This window comes from Monodelphis domestica, chromosome 2 (genome assembly GCF_027887165.1).
Source record: "Monodelphis domestica isolate mMonDom1 chromosome 2, mMonDom1.pri, whole genome shotgun sequence".
Taxonomy (NCBI): domain Eukaryota; kingdom Metazoa; phylum Chordata; class Mammalia; order Didelphimorphia; family Didelphidae; genus Monodelphis; species Monodelphis domestica.
The window spans coordinates 356,405,068-356,419,234 of record NC_077228.1 but is presented as its reverse complement, the minus strand read 5'-3'; the positions used below and the strand labels follow the sequence as shown (position 1 = coordinate 356,419,234).

Below are 14,167 nucleotides of genomic sequence, written 5' to 3'. Positions count from 1 at the left end.
TTCTAAACACTAAAATTTATTATTATTATTAATGACTCATTCTTGTACCTGGAAATATCAAGTTGGAGACATTTGAATCATAGAATGTTAGCATGTTTGACATTTTTTTCATTTCCAGGATTTCCTTCTGGGAAAACATTTGTAATCTTATTTCATTGATCCAGACAAGCATATTTTACTAATTGTGAAATTTATTTCCTTTGGAATACTAGAAAAATTACTGTTCACAACACATAAAAATAAAGACTTTACAGAAAAAAAAAGGTTTTATACCAGCTAAAGAGCTAAAGTTCAAGAAAATTGAAACTTGATTAAGTTATATTTGACAGCAAATTTTCTTTATTGTCATGATAATGGTCAGAGGAAGCTGTGACTGTTAATTTCTACTTAGGAAATATTTTTGAAGATCATTCACACCCAAATTTAGGAACAATAGTCATAGAAATAAGCTGTAATTGTATTTTTTCCTTAATTACTTTTTAAAAATTCAGAAATACAGCTAGAAAGAATTTCCTGTAAATGATTGAGGACAATTGGTACATGAACAAGAATCTCCTCCCAAAGAATCCTGTTCCACCTTTGAAAACTTCTAATTGCCTGAAACTTTTTCCTTGACACCAAGCCTAAATTCACCTCTTTGCAAGTTTCACTCATTGCTCCTGGTTGTGCCCTCTGTAGGATAAGAAGTCTGTCTGATCACTTTTCAATGAAGCAAACTATCAAATACTTGAAGTCAACTATTATGTACCTTTTCATCTCTCAATGTATTCTTCAGACTAAATTGCCCTTATTTTCTTCAATTTAATAGTGTATATCATGATCTTGAATCCCTTTCCCATCCTGGCAACCCTCTTTTGAACAATATTCAGCTAATCAGTTTCCACTCTAAAATATGGCATCTAAAATTGAATTTTAGAGATTCAATTTTAGGAAAGTTCAGATGTGGTATAACCAGGACAGAGTAGCAGGGTGGGGATAGGGGGTGGCACTATCCCTTACTCAATTTAATTTAACATTCATTAGAACTTTACTATGGTAAGTGACTTTCCTATGCATTGGCGTTACTAAAATAACTCCTGCTCTCAAGGAGCATACATTCTGACAAAAAAAAAAGCAAATAAAGAATGTAATTGCCTTTGATGATAATTAAACATCAACATGAGTAAACTAATTGACTTGTTCCATGTGGTAATCATCATCCTGCCAACCCAGCCATCATCACCAGTTCTCTGGGTAAGACTTTAAAAAAAACTGCATATTTCAAAAACATCTCTTTCCATGAGGGCACAGAAAATTCACCAAAATGAAAGCCAAAGTGGACTAATCAGTAAAAAAAATAAACCCTTCTTGCATGCCACTTAAGGGAAAACATCACCACTATTCTCTTAAAATTTTTTTAATTTAATTTTTCCAGATTACATGTTGATATAATTTTAATAATCATTTTATGACATTTTGTGATCCAGGTTTTCTCCCTCCCTCCCAAACCCAAGACAGTAGGTGATATAGGTTGTATATGTATTATAATACAACACAGATTTCCATGTTCATCATGTTCTGCAAGACACATATCACTTACACAAGAGAAAAATTCTTGGAGGAAATAAAGTGAAGAATGGCATAATTCAGCCTACAGGTAGACTCTATCAATTCCTTCTATAGGTGGTGGATAGCCTTTTTCTTCTTGAATCCCTTGGAGCTGTCCAGGATCCTTGTGTTACTGATGAAAGTTGCCATTCACAGTTGATCATCATACTTTATTGCTATCACTGTGTACAATATTATCCTGTTTCTCATCACTTCACTTTGCTCCACTTCATATAAATATTTCCAGGGTTCTTTGTGATAATCTTGCTTGACACTTCTTATGGTGCAATAGTAATAATGCAATAGTACAATCATATACCACAATGTGCTCAGTCACTCCCCAGCTGATTGATGGACATCCTTTCAGTTTCTAGTTCTTTGCCACTACAAAAAGAGCTGCTACAAATATTTTTGTGCAAGTAGCTTCTCTCTCCCTATCTTTTATCTCTTTGGGATACAGAACTAGTAATGATATTGCTGAGTTAAAGAGTAAGAACAGTTTTATGGTCCTTTCGGAATGAGTCCCAAATTGCTCTCCAGAATGGCTGTATCAGTTCATAGCTCCACCATCAGTGTATTAGTGTTCTGATTTGACCATATCCCTCTCAATTTGTCATTTTCCTTTTTTGTCATGTTAGTCAATCTGATAGATGTGAAGTATAGCTCTGAGATGTTTTAATTTGCATTTCTCTAGCTAGTAGTTATTTGAAGCATTTTTATATGACTAAAGATAGTTTTAATTTCTTCATCTGAGAATTTCCTGTTCATATCCCTTGACCATTTTTATTGAGAATTGCTTTGGATTCTTGTAAATTTGACTCAGTTCTCTATATATCTGAGAAATCAGATCTTTGTAAGAAATGTTTGCTATAAAATTTTTTTCCCATTTTGTGGTTTCCATTCTAATTTTGGTTGCATTGGCTTTGTTTATTCAAAACCTTTTTAATCTAACCTAGTCAGTTATCCATTTTCTATCTCATAGTATTCTCTATGTCTTGTTTGAGCATAAGTTCTTCCCTTATCATAGATCAGATGGTTAAACTATTCTATGATCCTTTAATTTGTTTGTGCTATTATCCTTCATTTCTTAATCATGTATCCAATTTGACTTTATCTTGGTAAATGGCATGAAATGTCAGTTTGTGCTTAATTTCTGTTATATTGTTCTCTAGTTTCCCCAGCAGTTTTTGTGAAATCATTGTTCACTCCCCAAAAAATGAAGACACATAACTTTATTATTTTATAAGATTTAAGCAATATTTTCAGAACTATAAGTTTCCATGCCTTGTGTTAGAAATTTGTTCTTGCCATTCTACTGATTGAAACTTAATGATATCCAATCTGAACACCATGCCTATCTCAATTCAGACTAATACCATATCAATATTTGTAAGGATGCAGATCCTTCTAATTATACCAATTATGAAGACACAAGATCTCTTCTATCCAGTTGCAGGGTGGCAGGTTAACTGGAAGAATACTGAAATACTGAAGAAACAAGGGCTATCTATGCTAGTGTGGGAGTAAATATATGTGAATTTGTTGGATTGCTTAAGGGACTTTACTTATGAAACCAGTCATCTTTTGCTACAGGAGGACTGTATAGTGGCGGACTCCTCACTTGCTCCAGGCCACATCATACATTATATGAAGACAGAACAATGAAGTTATAATGCCAGAGATGACCCAAGGCCACATACAAGTTTTCTCATGGAACATTTGGAGCTTCTTTTGCTGTTTACATTTACTCAAAGTGTAGAGTCATAGGTCACATTCACACTCTGGCTTCCACCATGCAGTATTTTATCTTGTCATCTCATATTGTTGATATATTGAACTTGTAGTTCACTAAAACTGTTTTTTTTATCAGACAAGCTTCCATCTAGTCATGCCTCACCACAGCTTTCTTTACAGTTAACATTTAGAAAGCAAATATAAGACTTTCCACTTACCCTTATTCCATTTCTTTCGTTCTTATTCCATTCAATGTTCTATACTTGTTGAATCTTAACATTGTTTTACTCTTAGTCCTAGCTTTCATCATCTGAAAATTTGGTGTTTGCACCTGTGAGTTTATCCAAGTTATTGATGAAAAATATTGAACAACATAGAGCTAATAACAGATCTTTTATGAAGACCTTCTTCCAAAATGGCATGAAACCATTAATTACCAGCTTGGGACGAGGTTCTTCCTTTCAATTAGTGCTTAGCTTTCGTTTTCTTCCTCTTTAAAAAAAAATCATCCTTACTATCTGTTTTAGAGTTGATACTATGCATTTAAACTCTATAGAAAAAGAGCAGTAAGGGTTAGGCAACTGAGTTTAAGTGACTTGCTCAGAGTCACATAATTAAGAAGCGTCTGCGGTCATATTTTAAGCCAGGTCCTTCCGACTCCAAGCTTGGTGCTCTTCCAATGTGTTACCTAGCTGCTCCTCCCAGTTTTCTCAGTGGTACTCTCATTTAGACCACATCTGAGAGGTATTTTTTTTTTGTGAAAATAATATGAGAATCAAAATCTTTGCTAAAATCCAAACAAATTTAAATTAGAATATTCTCTTCATTTAATAACCTGGAAATTCTCAGGATACTCTGACATGACCTATTATTGATTAATCTATTTTGGCTATTTCTGTTACTTTTTACTTCTTTCATAATACATTCTAAGATTTTCACAGGAAATGATGCCAACTTCCCTGTTTTATAGCTTTCATACTACATTAAAATTTGCCCTTCTCTAATGTTTCAATAATTATTATTGGCATTATTCTATCTAGTATTTATATAGAACTTCAAGGTTTCCAAAGTGTTTTATATATGTTATCTTGTTTGATCTATACAACAATTCATTATTTATTAGCTTTCAGAGATTAATGATAATCACAAAGTAACTCATTTAGTAAACTGAGATGTATCTGGGACTAGTAACTTGAATTCATCATCACTTTATTTCTTATATTAGTATGAAATATCTAAGTTATTTTGGTTCTTTGTATTACAGAGCCAAGATTATTCTACAAATGTTTTGTTGTTATTAAGTTGATAATATTCATTGATGCATGCCTTCACTCATTTGTTCATCTGGTAAATGCCTTCAATGTACCATATATTGTGCTAAGAGCTGAATTAGAAAAATTAGAAATGGTTTCTGCCCTCAAAAAGATGAAAAAAAATGAATTGAATTAAGATGGCAAATTTTGTTTCATTGAACTCTTAGCATAAGAAGAAACATTAAATGTCAATCTCTACCTTAATTCTCTCAATAATACCTGTGACAAGAATTAATTTAGTTTATTCAGGGACTGTTATTGTAAAAATTAAATTCATTACCTCATGAGGCAGTGTATACTCCATTTTTGGAGAGCACTAATTGTTAAAAGTGGCTTTTGGGGGGAGACAACTTGGTGAATTAGAGAAAGCAACCCAGTCAAACTGTCTCAATATTCTGTTCTAAATAACCTTAAAAGAATGCCTCAGATTAAGTTAAAGAAAACAAAGCCAACCAATGATCAGGATGAGTCTTTTTTCCAACCTAAGATCATCTAGGTTCACAGAAGTTTTGTGACACTGTTGAGGGGGAAGTGCTAGAAGTGGACATTAGAGATTATTATTATGACAATGGCAGCAATAGCTTCAGAAGCTCTCAGACAAAAGATAAGGGAATTATATACTAGGTTAGAAAGAGATAACAAGGAAACTTTTGTTGGCACTAGCTACAGCTGGCACTGAATGGCAACTCGATTGCCTAGACAATTCTGGGTCACAGTTCCAGGGAAAAAAGAAATGCTTTGTTTTTTTATCACAAGAGTATAGGGCCCTTAGGTTTAGTTTGAAGGCAGAAAGTAACACTAACCACTGAGGTTAGAGAAGAGCATGTGACTTGGTTATAGTTTCAGGGCGAAAAGGAATGCTAACACTTGTAGCTGCAGAGAAGCATGGGCCCTTCCTGAGAGACACCATAGCACATACCAGGAGAGCAAGTACCATACCTGTTTCTGGATCACATCACTTTGGAAGCACTGAAAATTTGTAGACCCCTAGAACTAACTCTGAAAAAACCAGCAGGAAAAATCTTGAAGGGTGGAATATTGCCTCCTTAACCCTAGAAGAGCAGAGCCCAACTTCAGCATAAAGTTCAGAATCAAGAAATAGACTAGAAAAAAATGAACAAACAACAACAAGAAGAACTTCACCATTAAAAGCTACTTTATTAAAGGAAAGTCCAAGCCATAAAGCCAGAAGATAACAATGTAAAAAACAGAACCAAAGGAAAAAATACTAATTGAACACAAACCCACCAAGAATTCTTAGAAGAGTTAAAGAAACAATGAATGGTAGTTGAAAAATCAAGAACTCTGAAAAGAAAATTAACAGTTTAGTAAAAGAGGCACAAAAATATTGAAGAAAAAAATTGGTCTAATAATAAAAGATGCATGAAAATTGACTAAAGAAAAGAATTACTCAAAAGGCAGAATTGGCCGAATAGAAAAAGAGATACAAAAGTTCACTGAAGAACATAATTTCTTAAAATTAGAATTAGGCAATTAGAAGTTAATGACTCCCTGAGGCATCAAGAAACATCAAAACAAAGTCTAAACAATGGAAAAAATAGAAGAAATTGTAAAAAAAAAAAACCTTATTAGAAAAACAACTGACCTGGAGAATAAATTGAGGAGAAATAATTTGAGAATTATTGGCCTATCTGAAAGGCATAATAAGAAAAAGAAAATAGTCATCAAATTTTAAGAAATTATAAAGGAAAAAATTATAAAGGAAAGTTGCCTCAATATTATAAATCTGGGGGCAGCTGGATAGCTCAGTGGATTGATTGAGAGCCAGTCCTAGAGACAAGAGGTTCTGGGTTCAGATCTGGCCTCAGACCCGTCCCAGCTGTGTGACTCTGGGCAAGTCACTTAACCCCCATTGCCTAGCCCTTACTGCTCTTCTGCCTTGGAACCAATATACAGTATTGATTCCAATATGGAAGGTAAGGATTTAAAAAACATTATAAGTCCGGAGGATATAATAGAAATGAAAAGAATTCATTGATCATCTCCCAAAAGAGATCTCAAAATGAAAACTCCCAGGAAGATTATAGCCAAATTCTTGAGCTCCCAACACAAGGAAAAAATATTGCAAGCAACCAGATAGAATTCAAACATTGTCGAGTCATACTCAGGATCACATAAGATTTAACAGCTTCCATATGAAAAGAGCAGAAGGCTTGAAATATGATATCCTAGAAAGCAAAGAAGCTAGAATTATATCTAAAATTAACCTACCAAGAAAAATTGAGCATAATCCTTCAAGGAAAAAACTGATACTTAATAAAATAGAGGACTTTTAAGAATTCATGATGAAAAGACCAAAGAAGAAAAGAAAATGTGACATCCAAAGATAAGACTTGAGAAACGTAAAAAGGTAAACATGAAAGAGATATCATAGAAACTTGATTAAATTAAACTGTTCACATTTCTATATGGGAAGATGATACACATATAATTCCCAAAAAACTATTGTCGTTAGGGTACTTGGAAGCAGTCTAAATAGATTAAAGACCTGGGTGTGAGTCATTTATGTTAAGATCATCTCAAAAAAATGGAGGGATTAGAAAATATTTTTATACCAGCTATTTCTAATTAAGGCCATATTTCTCAAATATATAGAGAAGTGAGTCAAATTTATAAGGATATAAAGCATTCCTCAATGATAAATGGTCAAAGGCAATGAACAGACACTTCTCAGATGAAGAAATTAAAACTATCTTTAGTCATACAAAAATGTTTCAAATAAGTACTAGAGAAATGCAAATTAAAACATCTCAGAGCTACATCTCACACCTATCAGATAGAATAACATGACAAAAAGGGAAAATGAGAAACTGACAGGGATCTGGTAAAATCAGAATACTAATACATTGTTGGTGGAGTTGCGGACTGGGATGAGTTCACACATAAAATGGGAGCACATAGCAGTAAGGACTAGAAACCAGAATCCAACAATATGTTATTTGCAAGGGATCCACTTGAAATGAAAGACATACTCAGAATTAAAATAAGGAAATGTATCAAAATCTGTTGTTTTTCAGCTGAATTTAAAATTATCTCAGACAAAGAATGAGCAAAAATATACCCAATTATCAGAGAGAATCAATAAAACTACATTTTGGTAAATGATACCTGAAATAATGAAGAAGTATCAAAAAATTTACAGCAAGTTCCTCTGATAAAGGTCTCTTTTCTCAAATATATAGGGAACTGAATAAATTTATAAAAATAAAATCAAATTCCCCATTGACAAATGATCAAGGGATTTCAAAAGGCACTTTGCAGAAGAAATCAAAGTATATGATCATAGACATATATACAAAGCAATATGAAAAATGCTATAAATCACTATTGATTAGAGAAATGCAAATTAAAGCAACTCTGAAGTACCATCTCGCACCTATCAAAAATAACAAATACTAGAAAGGACAAGGAAAATAGAATTGCTTTACCATTTCTCAAATGCAATATGATTTTTTTCTTCTCCTCTTACTCAATTCAAGTCCCTACTTACTATTCATGCATATTTTGACAAGGTGATTAATTAAATAACCCCAGGTCCTGTGCATCTCCTCAAAGTTGCAACAGATGTATCAAATAAAGAAAAGGGTAATTATCCAAAAAAGAAATACCATTGTATTGAAGAAATGCTGTTTATTAAAGAAAGCAAGTATAAATCTTGAGAAGGAAGGAACTTTTGTGGCTACAACTAGGTATCTAGAAGAAAGAAAAAAATATGATGCAAGAATTTTATGAGTCATTTATAATATTGATAAAAGAATAGAAAAATCTGTCATCCATAATAATAGAATTATAATAAGAGAGAATTGAAGGAAGATGATGTCAACATGAACACTGAAAAGGTTAGAAAGGGTGCTGTAGAATATTAATTACTGGCTCTCTGAAGAGCAAAATGGCTCATAAAAAGCTCATAAATGTAGAGATCAGAGTAAAAATGTAGAAAGCAAGATTTTTTAATGATTCATCTCCAAGTAAATTTTAGATCTCTCCAAGCCCAAATAACAGTACTACAGGAGTGTGTTTGGTGATATAATTTGAAAATCATTAGTCTCTCAGGAAAAAAAATAGTCTGAATAACATTTTATAAGATTATATATATGAAAAATATTGAATATTCAGTTACTGAAGATAGAGAATGAAAAATGTATAGAAATATGAGGAGGTACAAAGGAAAAGAACTCTAACCCTAATTCACCCAGAAATATAGTTGCTAAGTAACAGACCTTCAATATTCACTTTAGTTGCTACCTCTGTCATACATATTATACAAGTGCATATATGAACATATGTACATATGACAGAAAAGGAAGGCAAACCATATTTACAAAGAAATACATATATGTAAATATGTATACACATATATTTATTAATTCAATGGTCTGCCCATCTAATTTGCATATAGTCCAACAAATATGACTTTTTAATTTACTTAACGACCAAAATTAACCTTCCTAGGAACATAACCCCTATTAAAATGCTTGCCTCCTTGACTAGTAATTACTCACTAGTGTACAACTTTTATTTGTTCAAGCAAATATAAATTGGATTGGTTTGAGGTAAAACTGTGAAACCAGAAACGTTTTCTTAAATGTCACCTGTTTTGATTCCTTTTTGCCCTTTGTGGAATCTTACCAGTGGTGCATTGATAAATGTTTAATACAACTGGTTCTCCAAATATACATGACACATTTTTATGTTTAATATGCATTATTAGCATTTTTCCATCACTCTTGTAAGTCCAGACGTCAACAAAAAAATAAATCCTGATTTGTATTGTTTGCTGGTTTCTGAGGTGTAAATACTCACTCTACAATTTAAATCACTGGCTCTCAAAAGTCAGCTTCAGCTGGCTCCAATATACCTCTGAATTCCATTTTCCTACTGCTGTCAAGTAGCTTCCTGCTTTCCAGTTTCTTTCTCCTCCTAATAATTTACCAGTTTGTGTGTTGAAGTTGGAGGTGGGGTTAGGCATGGATAGTGAGAGGAAGGAGCAAGCATTTAAGTGCCCACTAAGACCTAGACATTGTGATACAAGTCTCACAACCCTAGAAAGCAGATGCTATTAAGATCCTCATTTTACAATTTAGCTGAGGCAGACAGAAATGAAATGACTTACCCAAGATCACAATAGCTAGTAGGTGTCTGAGGTTAGACTTGAACTCATCTTCCTGACTGCAGGTCCACTCATCTATCCATTGCACCATCTAGCTGCCTAGAGAAAAGAAACCTAGATCAGGAGATAGGAGGTATGGTACTAGTTTTATCTCTGTCACTCATTATGTGACCTTGGTTTACATCATCTCTCTGGGACTCATCCTGTAATGGGAAGATATTGGACTCTAAGTTCCCTTCTAACTCTAATATCCTATGAAACTACACATAAATTTCCATTTATTCTTTGACTGAAACTTAACATTAATGCTTTAACTCTGCTAGGTATTTGCATTTTAAAGCTCTTTTTATCTCTAAGTGAGGGAATGAAGGACTTTGTGTCCTATTAAAGTAATTTCAGGAAATAGTGAGTAGGTATTATAGAGTCTCTCTCTCTCTTTCTGTGTGTGTGTGTGTGTGTGTGTGTGTGTGTGTGTTTAAGAGACCAGAAAGCTCTTTATTTTCTCTTCTCTCTAATATTAGCCACTAGCTAAGGTGGGTCCTGAAGGAATTCCTGCTTTAGTTCTTTTAGGATTCCTGTATTAGCCCCTTTCTTCCCTTTCCTCACTCTTCCTATCATTCTTCTGCTACAAGACCCCAAGTTTCTATAGGTACAAATATCTAAACAAATGATTCCCATATTTTATCTCTGTTGTTTTTCATTCATTTTCAGTTGTCTTCAACATTTTGTGATTCCATTTGGGATTTTCTTGGCAAAGATATTGGATTGGTTTGCCATTTCCTAATCCAACTTATTTTACAGATGAAGAAACTGAGGCAGTATTAAGTGGCTTGCCAGGGTCATGCAGCTAGTGTCAGAAACCAGATCTGAACTCAGGTCTTTCTGACTCCAAGCCTAGTGGGCCACTGGGCCACCTAATTGCCCACTCATTTCTTTCCCAGATTCTCATTACACATTACCAGCTACCTGCTAGACAGCTCTACCTGGAAGTCCTTTAGGATTTTCAAACTCAACAAGAACTACAGGACAAAGTTCATTTAAACAATCTGAAAATTACTGATCCTCAAGAATTAAAAAATAAGAATGAAGACAGAATTTGAATGCAACATTCTAGGAAATTATATGAGGAGTTTTGGAAAGAAATTAAATTGGAAATTTCCAAAATCTATAGGAATTCAAAAGAGATGAACAGTAAATTTAAAACAAAAAGTAGTTGCTAAGTTCCAAACCTTAAACATCATTTACATCCTCTGTCTAATGTTTATATATATATATATATATATATATATATATATAAACATGCATATACATAGGCATATCTATATTTATATATATATATATATAGGCTAATACAATAAACTACTTATTTGCCTATATTCCACATGACTTTTTAATTTACTAATAGTCTAGTTTTAACTTTCAAATGGATATCTTTATTAAGATATCTTCATTCCTAAAACTACTCCCTTTGTAAACTTTCCTATTTCCAGTGAGGATATCACTATCTTTAGTCTTACAGCTTTGCAATCTCAGACTCAGTCTTCCTTCTCCCCTGTCTCTCATATCCAATCAGTTGTCAATTCTATGCACACAATATCTTTGGTAATTGTCCCATTCTCTCTTCTCACATAACCATTGCACCTAATTTAGGATCTCATTGCTTGTCATTTTGCCTTTTACAGTAGCATCTGAATTGGTCTCTTTGCTTCTAGTCTCTTGCCTCTCTAATTCATTCTCTACACAAGGAGCAAATTGTTCTTGAAAAACATATTAGACCATGCCAATCCCCTCCTCAAAAATCTTTAGTGGATCTCTATTTTCTTCAGTGGGTAGCTAGGGATACAATGGATAGAGTGCTGGACCTGATTAAGGAAGACACCTCCCTGGGTTCAAATGTAGCCTCAGACATGTATTAGCTTGTGACCTTGGGTAAGTCACTTAACCCTGTTTGCCTCAGTTTCCTTATTTGTAAAATGAGCTGGCGAAGGAAATGGCAAACCACTCTACTATCTTTGCCAAAAAAAACCCAAAAGGGGTCACAAAGAGTCAGACACAAGTGAAAAACAACTAACCCACATTTCCTCTAGCATAAAATACAAACTTTTCTGCCTGACATTTGAAGCTGTCCACAATTTGGTTCCTACTTACCTTTCCAGTCTTATTTCATATTACTCCTTTCAAATATTCTGTGTTCAATTCAAATTTATCTACAAGTTGTTGCTTGTACATAATATCCTATCTAACCTCCATGTATTTGCATGGAATCCCATGATTGGAATATACTTCTTCTTCAGTTCTTTTGGAATTCTGAGTTTCTTTCAAGAATGATCTCAGGTGCCACCTCTCACTGAAAGCTTTCTTCATCCTATTTAATGATCACTTGACATCACTGTATTTATGTTGTGCCTTCTTTGTGTTTATCTGCATACATGGCATGTCCACCTAGTAGAATATTAGCATCTTGAAGGTCAGAATTATGACACTTTTTTTGAACCCCCTAGTTTCTTCTTAACAGTGTTCTACACATTGTAGGTACTGAATAAGTTTGTCACTTATTTAATGACATGAATCTCATCCCTGCCCTTGTTTTCTAAAGAGCCAATGTAGTTTGATATTTGTTATTGTAATGTGAGAATTTTTCCATTTTTTGGAAATAGGATATGGATATATATTTTTGGAATATAAAATTTTTAAGAATTAAAAATTAAACTGAATAATATAGGTCATTAATTAATCAAAGTTCGACCAGACATTTTTTAGGGAGTGAGGGAGGACAGGGAAAATAAATGAATAATCATGTCCTGAATGATAGTATATTTTGTACCAACCATTCCACCTGGGGCATTGTTTTGCTTAAATGAAAAAAATAGCAAAGCTGTATATTTTGGTACCCAATATAGATACCTGATACCTGAGAATGCTAATGTGTTCTATATGTAAAATAATATGGCCTCAGAAAAGACAGATACGCCCTCTCTCAACTCCATGCATTTTCTCTGGCTGCCTCCTATGCCTAGAACATTTTCTTTCCTCATCTCATCTCTAGGATTTTCAAGTCCTAACTAAAATCCCACCTTCTACAAGAAGCCTTTTTAGATCTTCTATAGCTGGTGACTTCTCTTTGTTAAATCTGTATAATTTATCCTGTCTATATCTTGTTTGTTTTCTTGTTGAAGTCCTCGAGAGCACGAAACTACCTTTTGCCTTTCTTTGTATTACTAGCACTTAGCACATTGCCAGATTCAGAGTGGGCACTTAATAAATTCCTGTTTGCTTGATTTGACTTGACTTACAGTCTTTGTTAGATAATGGTCAGAATAAAGAGTGACAGATTTTCACAAGTCTTTGGGAGAAGCATTCAAACTGAGTAAACATTGTTTAGACAGAAAGACTAAAGTGTCCACATACTGCATTCTGGAAAAGACTATAGCACCTTCAAATACTAGCCAATTGTCAGGGACATCTTTATAAATCTAGAATTCTGAATATCATAAAATAAGTAGAGAAGAGGGGAAAAGCAAAAGGAAATTTCTGACTGCTTTTATCACAATAGGAACCCAGTTGTATTCAGAATCAAACCTCTGATTTTATATTAATAATAATAGAATATCACTTCATTATTAAATAATATACATTTTCTATTTTTTCAAACTTAGAGAGTAAAACATATACATATAGAATGTATGAGGCATACATTCAGTTTTAAACCTGCTTTGATATGGAACTGCTACCAAGATTAACCTTTGTTAGTCACTGGACAAGGAGTTACACCGATTATTATCATCATCTTGTTTCAAAGAGAAGAGGTGAGGGCTGGGGAGGAAACAGCCCTGACTGCATCACCCTAGAGATATCCCTGTAAAAAAGAACTGAAAGATACTACAGAAGCAAGGTAAAAAAGGTTGCCCCACATGGTTATTATTCATGCTTTTCCAAGTCTCTGGATAAAGAGGTATTTATTGCTCTCCACTACCAATCTGGCATTCTCTATAATGAATTCACTTTGAACTGTAAAACAAAGAGACTTTTCAGAGTATAGATTATAAGGGACGATAATTTCCAAAGGAGTGATCAGCATGATGAATGAAATGTTGTCATTCATCATAACAGTAGGCCCTTTACCCAATGGGATGAAGTGAGGGAAAGACATTCTAAGTAGGAATCATTTAAGAGGATCTCAGTAATAAACCAAAATTGGATTTTATAATCCTCCCCCAAATTAAAAAATGGCAGTGTCAGAAAAACAGTTCACAGGTGATATGGATGAAATATTTAAGGATATTGAACATTTTGACCTATCAATGCACTTGTGTAAGTAATTTCAAATCAGACAAAACTCGTCTACCTATAAGTTCTCAGAGGCAAGGACTTTTCCCCCTTGTTTTTGTCTCCCTAGGACTGG

General features: G+C 33.7%; 1 protein-coding gene across 1 annotated transcript in view; it reads right to left on the bottom strand.

Annotated features, from left to right (window-relative positions):
- The window catches only part of UFL1 (UFM1 specific ligase 1), a 154,117-nt gene extending 144,277 nt beyond the window's left edge, over nt 1-9,840 (bottom strand). The window contains exon 1 of the mRNA XM_056818607.1: nt 9,769-9,840. The gene's annotated coding sequence lies outside the window, so the exon portion shown is untranslated. The remainder of the gene's footprint in view (nt 1-9,768) is intronic.
- Between the last annotated feature and the right edge of the window lie 4,327 nt (nt 9,841-14,167).